This window comes from Cryptomeria japonica, chromosome 3 (genome assembly GCF_030272615.1).
Source record: "Cryptomeria japonica chromosome 3, Sugi_1.0, whole genome shotgun sequence".
NCBI classification, from domain to species: Eukaryota; Viridiplantae; Streptophyta; class Pinopsida; order Cupressales; family Cupressaceae; genus Cryptomeria; species Cryptomeria japonica.
The window spans coordinates 240,314,910-240,325,569 of NC_081407.1; positions in this window are offsets into that span (position 1 = coordinate 240,314,910).

A 10,660-nucleotide genomic window follows, 5' to 3' on the forward strand; every position below is an offset into this window, starting at 1 on the left:
AATTTAAATCGATCTATAAATGAAAATTCATTTACATTTACAAGTTTTAAGAGATTATTAAATAAAATGTTATCAACTCAAATCAACATGACTGTGTCTACGTGTGACCACCATACACCATATCTATCAAATCATCAGTCAGTGCCACATCCTCTATAGTGGTAGTCTAACATCTACTCTCGCAAATTGTAAACATATGGGACATGGAATCATCTACACTAGCCTCAACATCCATCCCAGAGCATATACCTGAGCAATTGGGACACACACATTGAATGGTCTCACCAAGGCCAGATGGATCAACTACTAAATCATTGTATGGGCCAAGAGGGTGTGATAACCGTGTGCTACGCTGAATGATGACCTGGGTCAATGTAGTGGCCATCTGAAGAGTTTGTATCTCCATCGAATCTTTCAAGGCTACTGGGATCGTGACATGGACCATAGGTTTTGGTGCTAGGGGGATGCAATTTTGGGGGTTTAGTATCCTCCGAGCTCTAGGTCTATCTTGGGCAGAGCCTCCACCTCTACCTTGGAACTTTCTCATATCAAAATAGTTCGGCTACTTAATGAGTATAAACTCACAATATAGTTTCCTCCAAAAATATAATAGAACCTCAAAATTATTACAAGGTGGTTGGTGAAAGACTGTCCATCACCTATCCCAAAAAGCATTTTTCATCTACAAATGGCTACACCAGTGTATAGGAAACCTCTTTGAATTAAGAGGTAAGGTCTCACCCATTTTGCGATCAATAAAAAGAGCACATATTTGTGCTTTACTTATGTTTTTTTTCACTTCATTATATGACAACCCACTAGCATAAAAAGCACATCTTTGATCCCTGTAGCTTCCCCATTTTGTAATTTGATTGGAAACTTAATTGACACTACTAGCCAAGGATTCTAGAGTTGTGGCAAGGGATGCATGATTCTTATGCTCAGATGCCTTCAGTCTATTCACTAGTCTTATTATTTTGGTAGTGTTTTGTGTTAATTGGTCTATCAAATCCTCCTGTGTAGCTTGTGAATGGTCTACTAGAGGAGCTAGAGGGTTTGTATCTTGAGGGTTTGGTTGTGGGTTCTCTTGTGGGTTCTCATGTGGGTTTTCCCTAAGTTTTGAAGAAACGTGTCTTGCTGGGGGGCATTATGTTTTGAATCTGATGCATTCATAACAAAAAAAAAATAAAAATTGATGAATTTACATTCTAATAGTGAATATAATTTATTAAATGCATACAATAGATGAAAAATTCGATCTCATACCTCTTTCCATTGTGCATGTGTTTAATTTTTAAAAACCTTATTTGCGTATTGTGTTTCTTGAAACCCTTAAAGTGTTTTTTCTTGTGGTCGTGGGTGAAAATGACCTAGTGGCCATTTAGTATAAGAAAAACCTCGTACGCGGTTTTTCTTTATTTAGGCTCAGCAAAATGAGCGAAAACACGAATGGGGTTTTTCAAATTTTAATGAACCTGTGCGCATTTTGTATTTTTCCAACTTTTTTGGGGGGTGTGTCCACTTTTTTGCACACCATCTTGGTACACACACCCAGAAGGAAGGTGTGAATTCTTTTTATACTTCCTCTCTTTCGGTCAATGATGCTATTTTTGTTCAAGATCTCCTCTTGGAGGTAGATGTCTCTGAGAAAACATCTCTTCCTCCTCCTTCTTATATCCCTCAAAAGGATCCCTTTATACTTGTTGCAAGATATCTCACAATTTATCTTTTCCTTGGCTCATAAGAGTTATTCCTCTTTGGCTACGGTTTCATGTACATTATTGTTCAAAATATCTCCATGGTAATTAAAGGTGTGTATCCTTGTCTTCTTTTCCTTAAGATGACACCATAACTCTATGATGCCATTTGAAGGAGGGGGGCATATATGTAGCCTCCATGTGTATTATATAGTGGATTTCCTTGGAGACTTTTTCTTGGTGATATTTGCATCATTTTGGTAGATTTCCTTGGTTAAGTCCTTTTGTACCATTTTTTAGCAAATTTCCTTGGAGACAATGCTTTCCTTGGTTACCCTTTTGCACCACTTTTAGTGAATTTCCTTGGAGACAATACTTTCGTTGGTTATCCTTTTGGACTATTTTTGACAAATTTCCTTGGAGAAAATGCTTTTCATGGTTATCCTTTTGCACCATTTAGGGCAGATTTCCTTAGAGACAATGCTTCCCTTGGTTATCCTTGAGATGGGTTGACTAGAATAACACAACTTGATAGACTATTCAACTCTCTCTTTGCACTGAGCTCTATTGGAATGAGTGGAACTATCATAACACAACTTTGTAGACCATTTTCAACTCTTCCTTTTTCTTTCATGGATCACCTATCATAACATATCTTGCTTTTTATTAAATCCATGCTCTCATTCTCTCTCCTCCGTAATTCCATAGCATTATTTGATAGTTTATTGGGCCATGGAGTCTTGTCTCATCTTTGATGTGTGCTCTTTCTCTTTCCAAGTAACCACTTTTGCTCTTGCAATAGAATTTTGAGGGTGATATTAGAGGGTGATCCTAGTGGTTGAGATATTTTGATTATTAAGGTCTCTTTAACTAGTTGACTTGGAGCCTTTGTATTTTGTACTAACCACCTTTTTTGTGTATTTTTTCTTTTGGTCATATTTTTTTTTCTTTTGTTTGTGTGTCCTTACACATGTTTGTATGAGTTAAGATCCTTGGTTTGGAGGCTTGTTCCCTTGAACTTAATGATGGCTTATCTCTTTGTAGGATTTCCCAATGCCTTACTCTCTCTCTCTCTCTCTCTCTCTCTCTCTCTCTTCTACTTTACCATTAGTATGTGTGTAGGATCATACTCCTGCTAAAGTGGTGGCTAAATGTAGCATTTTAAATTACATCCTTATGAATTTTCTTTCTCAACTAGGCCCTATTTTAGTGTGTATGACCTCTTGTGTCTAGTCCTATTCATCCAAACCCTATTTAGCATCTCATTCTGGACCTTAGGTCCAAATTTGGGGCCAGTTAAAAGAGAGAATTCTGAGAAGATAGACATGCTCCCCCATGTGTGGCTCCAGATTAAAACCACATGACAATCATCATGATTAAAAATGGAATATTTTCCCATGTCGGCTTGCTCTAAGTTCTGCACCCTAAAGTGCTCAGGAGGGGTATATAAGAAAAGTATCCTCCCTTATTTTAGGCCTGGAATAATTTTTATGAATATAGAGCATAGGAGGAGAAATATATACAATTCAATTGAAGTATTAAAGGTATTTCATCCCACCATAAACTTCATTATGGTAACCTTCAATAACCTTCATGCAAGAATATCTTTCATGGTATCATTTTAGGTATTTTGTGGAGTCATGCTATTGCATAAAAATTTGTGATCACCTTCAAAGAATCATTTATCATTAAGGTATAAGATACTCAAATTCTCAGATCTAGTCTTTGCTAAATATCAACACATTTTCCTTCCAAGTACATTTCAATTCAATTTCATGGTTAATTCCAAAATGAGGGTTTGACTTAGGTGAGTCCCTTTCTACCAAACTTTTTTTTGTCTTTTTTGCATGTAGGAACAGACAATGAACCTACACTAACAAGTATAGAACAAGTAGGTGGAGATCTATAGTTTGTAGTTCATTGGATATGAAACTATCAGGAACATGCTGAGTAGATCATCATAGTCCCAGGAGAAAGAGGAGACTATCACCATGCTCCCTCCACTTTTTACTAAAATTTGATATAGGAGTATCCCCGGATCTTGGTAATCTTGCATCAACCAAAAATATTTCCTTTTTGTTTTGCAGTTTCAACATTTCATTCTGGATTTTCTGGCATTGGCTCACCGGATCTCGAGGATTTATATGTTTTCTTGAGGACTTGATCATCTACCTTATTCTCAAACCATGGAGCATTTGGATCATTTTCTGGCAAGTTATCGCTACTGGTTTTTGAGATAGTTTTCTGGTACCGATTGCCTAGACCTATTTGCATTTGTAATCTACCAGAACCTACCCGATCTCTTCTATATCTTGCAGAGCCCTGAGTATTGATTCTTATGTTCCTTGATATGTGGCCAACCTTGTCTTTGATCTACACTTCATCCTTTAGATTTTCCAGAGGAATTTCTTTGGCAGAGGCCGACCTTGTTGTTTTTACATGTTAGGTCTTGTTCTTCGGTATTTGATCCTTTTTGCACCGTCCAGATCCCCCTTGGATCGTATAAATAATTATAATTGAGAATTAGAATAGGAGATGTTAAGAGATAGAGCGTAGAAGATATATCTTAATATTTGAGGTCCCAGTTGCGGCCTGTTAAGTAATTAAGCATGTTTTAGTAGGCTAGTGAGTTGGTTTTTGTAACCTAGATATTGATGGTTGATTGTAATCATCTCTCATGATATAATACATTCAGTTTTGTATTGCCTTCATCATATCCTTGTATTTCTGTTGTGTTTACTCTTGCTAACTGGTCTGGATTGATCTCTTTGAGATCCATCCTAACTAGTGACTGCACCAAGTGGTATTAGAGCGATATTTCACTAGAGATTGCATTGTCGTGAGGAATTTTTTTGTAGGGTGGCAGACTGTGGATCTGATCTACAACTGTAGAGGACTTGCATGAAGATAGCATGAAGAGGAAATATAAATGGTGGAGTGCATGGGAATGTAGACCCTGTTGTGATGGAAATGTTGTAAGGAATTGCAGCCTGGTTGGAAGTGGTTGAGACAACCAAGAGAAGAAGCCAACATATTGAAGATGTGAACAAAGATGAAGGAGAAGAAGCCCTGATAGAACAAGTAAACCCACCAATGATTGATCCTGATGAAGAAAGGTTTTTGAGGGTTTTGAGTAGGGTGAATACTAAACCTTATTTTACCCCACCAAAATATGATGGAAAGTTGGATTCAAATGAATTGATGGATTGGATCTCGGAGATGGAGAAATATTTTGATTTTGAAAACACTACAGAAGAAAGAAAGGTGAAATATGCCTGTACCTGGTTGAAAGGTCATGCATCTCTTTGGTGGCAGAATTTGCAGGTTAATAGATAGAGAAGAGGTAAAGAGAAGATAAAGACATGGGATCAGATGGTTGCTAAGTTAAAATCAAAATTTATGCCAACTGATTATCAAGTGAATCTATTTTAGAAGTTGCTGAATTTGAGGTAGAAGGAATCGAGTGTGAAGGAGTACACCGAAGCATTTTACAAGTTGAATATCAGATCCAGACATATTGATGATGAAGTTGAACAAGTTGTAGGATATTTGAATGGATTGTGGATGTCTATACAAGATAAAATCAGTCTGATCAAATTGCAGAGTTTTGAAGAAGCTTACCAGTATGCCCTGAAAGCATAAGAGAAGCTGAACAAAGGACATGGGTAGAGATAGAGAGGTAGAGGTGTAAGGTTTTTCCGGAGGAAGATTTGAAGGAGGAAGAGGATATACTAGAGGTAGAGGAACCTGTACCACTAGTACATTTGGGGCTAATTTTTGACGGCCTATCATTGGAATTTTGACTACTTTTTGTCGGACTGTCGACAACTGAAGTCATTGAAAACTTGTTGTTGGACCTTGTGACAATGCCATATAACATAAAAATTATGACAAGATTGTGAACTCTTCCGACGATGGCGATGATCGCTCCTCCAGCCAAAAATGCCATCGGATGGACGTTGGAATTCCGACGCTCACCACGAATATGCATCGACGATCGATCAACAAGAAAGTGTCATCAGACATACAACATCCTCGTCGGATGTTTCTTCAATTGGTGTCGCAATTTCGGCGGTTGCCAGAAAATTTGCACCGATGAGGATGTTGTTGGTTTGACGGTTTGGCCATGGGTACAAAGTTTAGTTTTCGTCGAAATTATGATGGATATTAAAAAAAAAAAAAGAATACGAATATGAGGGACACTGGTTTCAAGATAATATGAGGGGAACCATGGTTGAGATGGTCCAACTCCTAAGAGGACTGTATCAACCATTGAGTATTGGTAAACCTATTAAAAATGGGATTAAAGGGAGCAACTCTGGTGTTGATAGGGAATTAGGTAACCCAAATACAAGAGCCTTTAAAGACAATTTTATGGAAAAGGAAAGGACAACACCAATGAAAGAAGAACAACCCAATCAAGGAGATGAACTGACAAGACTTCATGATAAATACAATGCCTTTAGTGCTGCCATATGAAGAGACACTTCCTTTACAAAATACTATGAGATGAAGACAAGGAATGGGCATAGGAGGAGAAGATGTGATGAGAAGCCCCAAAAGGACATTCAACACTGCTTTGGAAAGATCACCATTCTCACCTTTATTGTATCCGATAGCTCTTCAGCAAGAGCTTGGTTGCAAAAATTGGACGCATGTTTCCTTTTGAATCCTAAGTTTGAAGAAGAGGCCATCAATTTTGCCAACTTGCATCTTGAGGGGATGACTCACAAATGGTAGTATCATGGCATGCTAGCCCAAGGGAAAGATTCAATCACTACCTTAGAATATTTTAGTGAGACATTGATAAAGCGATTTGATAGAAAGGATAGAGGAATTCATTTAAAAAAGCTAGCACAACTGAATCAAGAGGGCATAGTGGAAAACTATATAGAAAAATTCTATAGGCTTTTGATGATGGTTCTAGACATGGTAAAAGGAGGCTCATAGTCATTTTTGTAGAGAGCCTATCTGAACCCCTCAAAGGATTGTTAAGAGCATTTGATCCAAGTACATTGCAAGAAGTCATCAAGAGAGCTCTAAACTTGCAGGATTCAGTGGCTAAGGATAAATTCTATTCCAAGAAGGCACCTACTATTGTGCCAAAAAAATTTCATCAGAAAAGTATGCCTCCACCTAATGCATTATCCCCCAAGATAAACCAAATTGAGGTATCTAAGATTGAACTCCAAAGAAAAAGCTATGTTTTACATGCAAAGAGCTATGACAACCTTGAAATAGGTGTTTGGGAAAGAGACAAATGCACTAAATAGAGGTGGCCTCTAATCAGGATATAGAGGATGATGAGCCTAAGCCTAAGATAGTTCTATTGGAGGCTGAGCATGATGACCAAGGAGGTGAGCATCCAAGAGGCACACTTGTAGTACTATCAGGGGCACCTAGATATCATGATCTCTGTGTCTGAGGAATTTTGCGAGGACAAAGGGTGATAATTCTTATTGATACTGGAGCCACAGTTTCATTGACGAAGGGATAGTGACTAAATGAGATTGAAGACAAAAGACTTCAAAGTTTAACATTAAAGTGGCAGAGGTGCACAATATAAATATTAACAAAATGGTGATTTAACCTAATTAAACTAATAAGATCCATGTATTAATGAAGAAGAAAACATTAAAATTACAACCATACAAATGCCATATATACATGGAGATACTCTTATATAAAAAAAAAACTCCACCAACAAAGACCCAAGCTTGTATTAATCACAATAAGACATGTATGCCAAATTGCCAATACAGTCAATTATTCTCTTGACAATAATCCAACAACATAAGAGCACCTATGAAAGGAGATTACAAACCTTTATGCCATGCCTCCAATGTATAAAATATTAAACTAAAAAACAATTGGTATCCAAAACTAAGTCAAAACCATGAGCCATATCAAAGTTCCAACATCCCAATACTCATGGTCATGCACACTGGATGCTCTCTTATAAGTCACATTCCATCATAGTAGTCAAATTGACCACATTCCTAAATCTAGACACTACTTTTTAGAACATGCCAACTTTTTACTCCTTAATAAAGAAATCTCCACCTCACTTGTACTCCAATAACTTGGATACAAAGAGTAGTTCATTCTTCAAAGAGTGATATTAAATTATTTGAAGTCCTTTCAGAAATATTATTAATTGTGAAGCAAGCAAACACAAATTACCATACCCATAAATAGGAAAAGGAGCACCCTTTAGATGTAATGTGTAGAGTTTAAATCTTAGGGAAAAAGAAACTAAAAAGAAATAATAGTAAACTTGAGATGCAATGGTACTACATTGAAGACAATTCTAAACCAACAGACCATTCTACTGCAAGGTTGACTATATAGTCAAACTATGTCAATGTTCAAACATGGTATGAGTTAAAATTATTTTATAACTAAATTAAAAAGCTGATTAAATGATGAGTTTCAAAACAACATGTTAACTGAATTCTAGAAAGACAAGCATAGCATGTTTGTTTAAGAATTCACAAGTTACTTTTTTGGATAAAGAAAAACATATTATATGATAGGTATAAAGTTATAAAGTGAGATCACAAAATCTCATTTTTGCATAGTTAAAAAGGTAGAAAATATGTGTCATACAAAATACAAAGCCTAGACCCCTTTGACCTTGGATTGTTTGAAGACTTGTGTCTTTTATTCACACAAATTCCCAAATACAACTCCAATAATACTTCAATACCCATTCTTATGACCTATAGTAATGCTGGCCTATGGTTTATCATCTACCGTATTGCTGAACACCCTCCAAAAGTCTACATTATCTTCAATATCATCAAATCTATCTTTCACCACATGTTGCATGCATATTTGCAGTGGTACAAAACAATCTAAGTAAATCAGATGTGGCAACTTCCATGGATGCACCAAATTTATGAGTTCTTCCTCATTGATGGTTCCAAAAATCTATAAACTATACCACCAAGTTTAGGAATTGATGGTTCCATAAATACATGAATATATTTAAGGCATGATTTGAATAAGGAGAATACATGTGGATATATGTATCTTATAAAGCATGGGATGTTCATTGTAACACATAGAGTGTCCATGAATTCACTTAAGCACACATGTTGTGCATGGAGCATGAAGAATACACTCAAAACATGAGGAATATAAGTGAATACACATGAGTCATAAGACATAAATTAAATGAATACCTTGAAGCATAAAGCATACAATGAGCACTTAAAGCATGAAGCATACAAATGAACACACTTTAATTATGAAGCATACAATGAATACTTAAATCATGAAGCATACTCGTGAATATACTTAATGCATAAAGAAGGAAGCATACATAAAGCACGAGGCATCCGAATGAATCCATTGAAGTCATAAAGCATACACTTGAATATATCTAGAGCATGAATTCTCTTAAGTCATGAAACATACATATAGTTACATGCAACGAAGGAGCATGGAGCATCCACTCAAGACATGAAGTAATACACACAAATACCCCCTGAGGTACAATGCATATATGAAAACAAACATGCATAAATTATACAATGAGGAAATAATGTTGAAGAAATAACAGACACATTAATATCCCTAATTTATTAGGTATATATACATAAAACATGCATTTAAGAGAAATATACATGAGGCACATGGATGCACTTAAAGCATGAAGTATGCACATAAAACATAAATAATACATATAGAGAATACACATGAATATACGTGGGGAAAGAAGAATTCATGCAAAACATAGAGTGTACACATAAGGCACAAATACATGTAAAGAATGAAGTGTACGCATGAATTCACTTAAGGCATGCAACATACACGTAGCATAAAGTATACATAAATACCATAAGATGTGCATACATGTAGCATAAAGTATACATAAATACCATAAGATGTGAAGTGTACACATAAGGCATAAGATAATGGATACATGTAAGCAAATAATCAACATACATGAATATATGCAAGGCATGAAGTAATGCTCATAAGGCATGAAGAAGCTATGTAGAGCACAAACCATACATATGAATACATGCAAGGCATGAATCATACATGTAAACCATGAAGTAATACATAAATACACATAAGGTACAAGCATGCATGAGAAAGGTTCTCATGGAGTGGACATGCTTAAGACACATCTATAATGAAGCATACAAGAGAGAGATATTCATGGAATACACATCTGAAAACATCTCATTCATGAAGTAACACAAATACACATATGATATAAAACACATATGCCAGACACATGACAAACATGGTCCAAGCACAAGGTATACATGAGGGAAGTGTACATATAAAACACCCATGGAGTAGGCAAGCTCAAAACATATTAGACACTTAGCAGTTATTTAGGCATACTCATTATAATGCAATGCTAGCCAGATCAATTCAATTTTTGATTTATTTAAAAAGAGGGCTGAATCATTAGTTGTAACTGAGTAGTTGTTAAAGTAGGTTCGTCCAATAGGCTAGCAAAATCATGCTTTGAATACTGCCAATTACGTTTGACAATATAATTTTCATGCTCTGCATCATAATGCTCCAATGTTGACCTTACCTAATTTTTTGTTGCTCATTGAAGCATACATAAATTCTACTGAGGATGTCATGGGAGCCATCTTGTTATAATATGGTAAAATAGTATGCTACTATTCAAAGGTTTAGTTTTCAACAATGAGGGACTATCTAGCTTATGATAGAACTTTATGCATTAGTCTAGGCAATGAGAAAGCGTATAAAAAATAGTATGAGAAAGACTCCAATTATGGGGAATACAAATAGCAAGAAAATACATGATCATTGATGGAATATCTAAGATTGGTTGACAAATATAAGAACCACACAGATCATACAATAGTGATAAGGAGAATGCCTAAATAATAGTCCATATGAATCACCAAGTAATAGCAGCATATATTCATCATAATTGTTGCACAAAGAAACCATGGAGTCCAGTA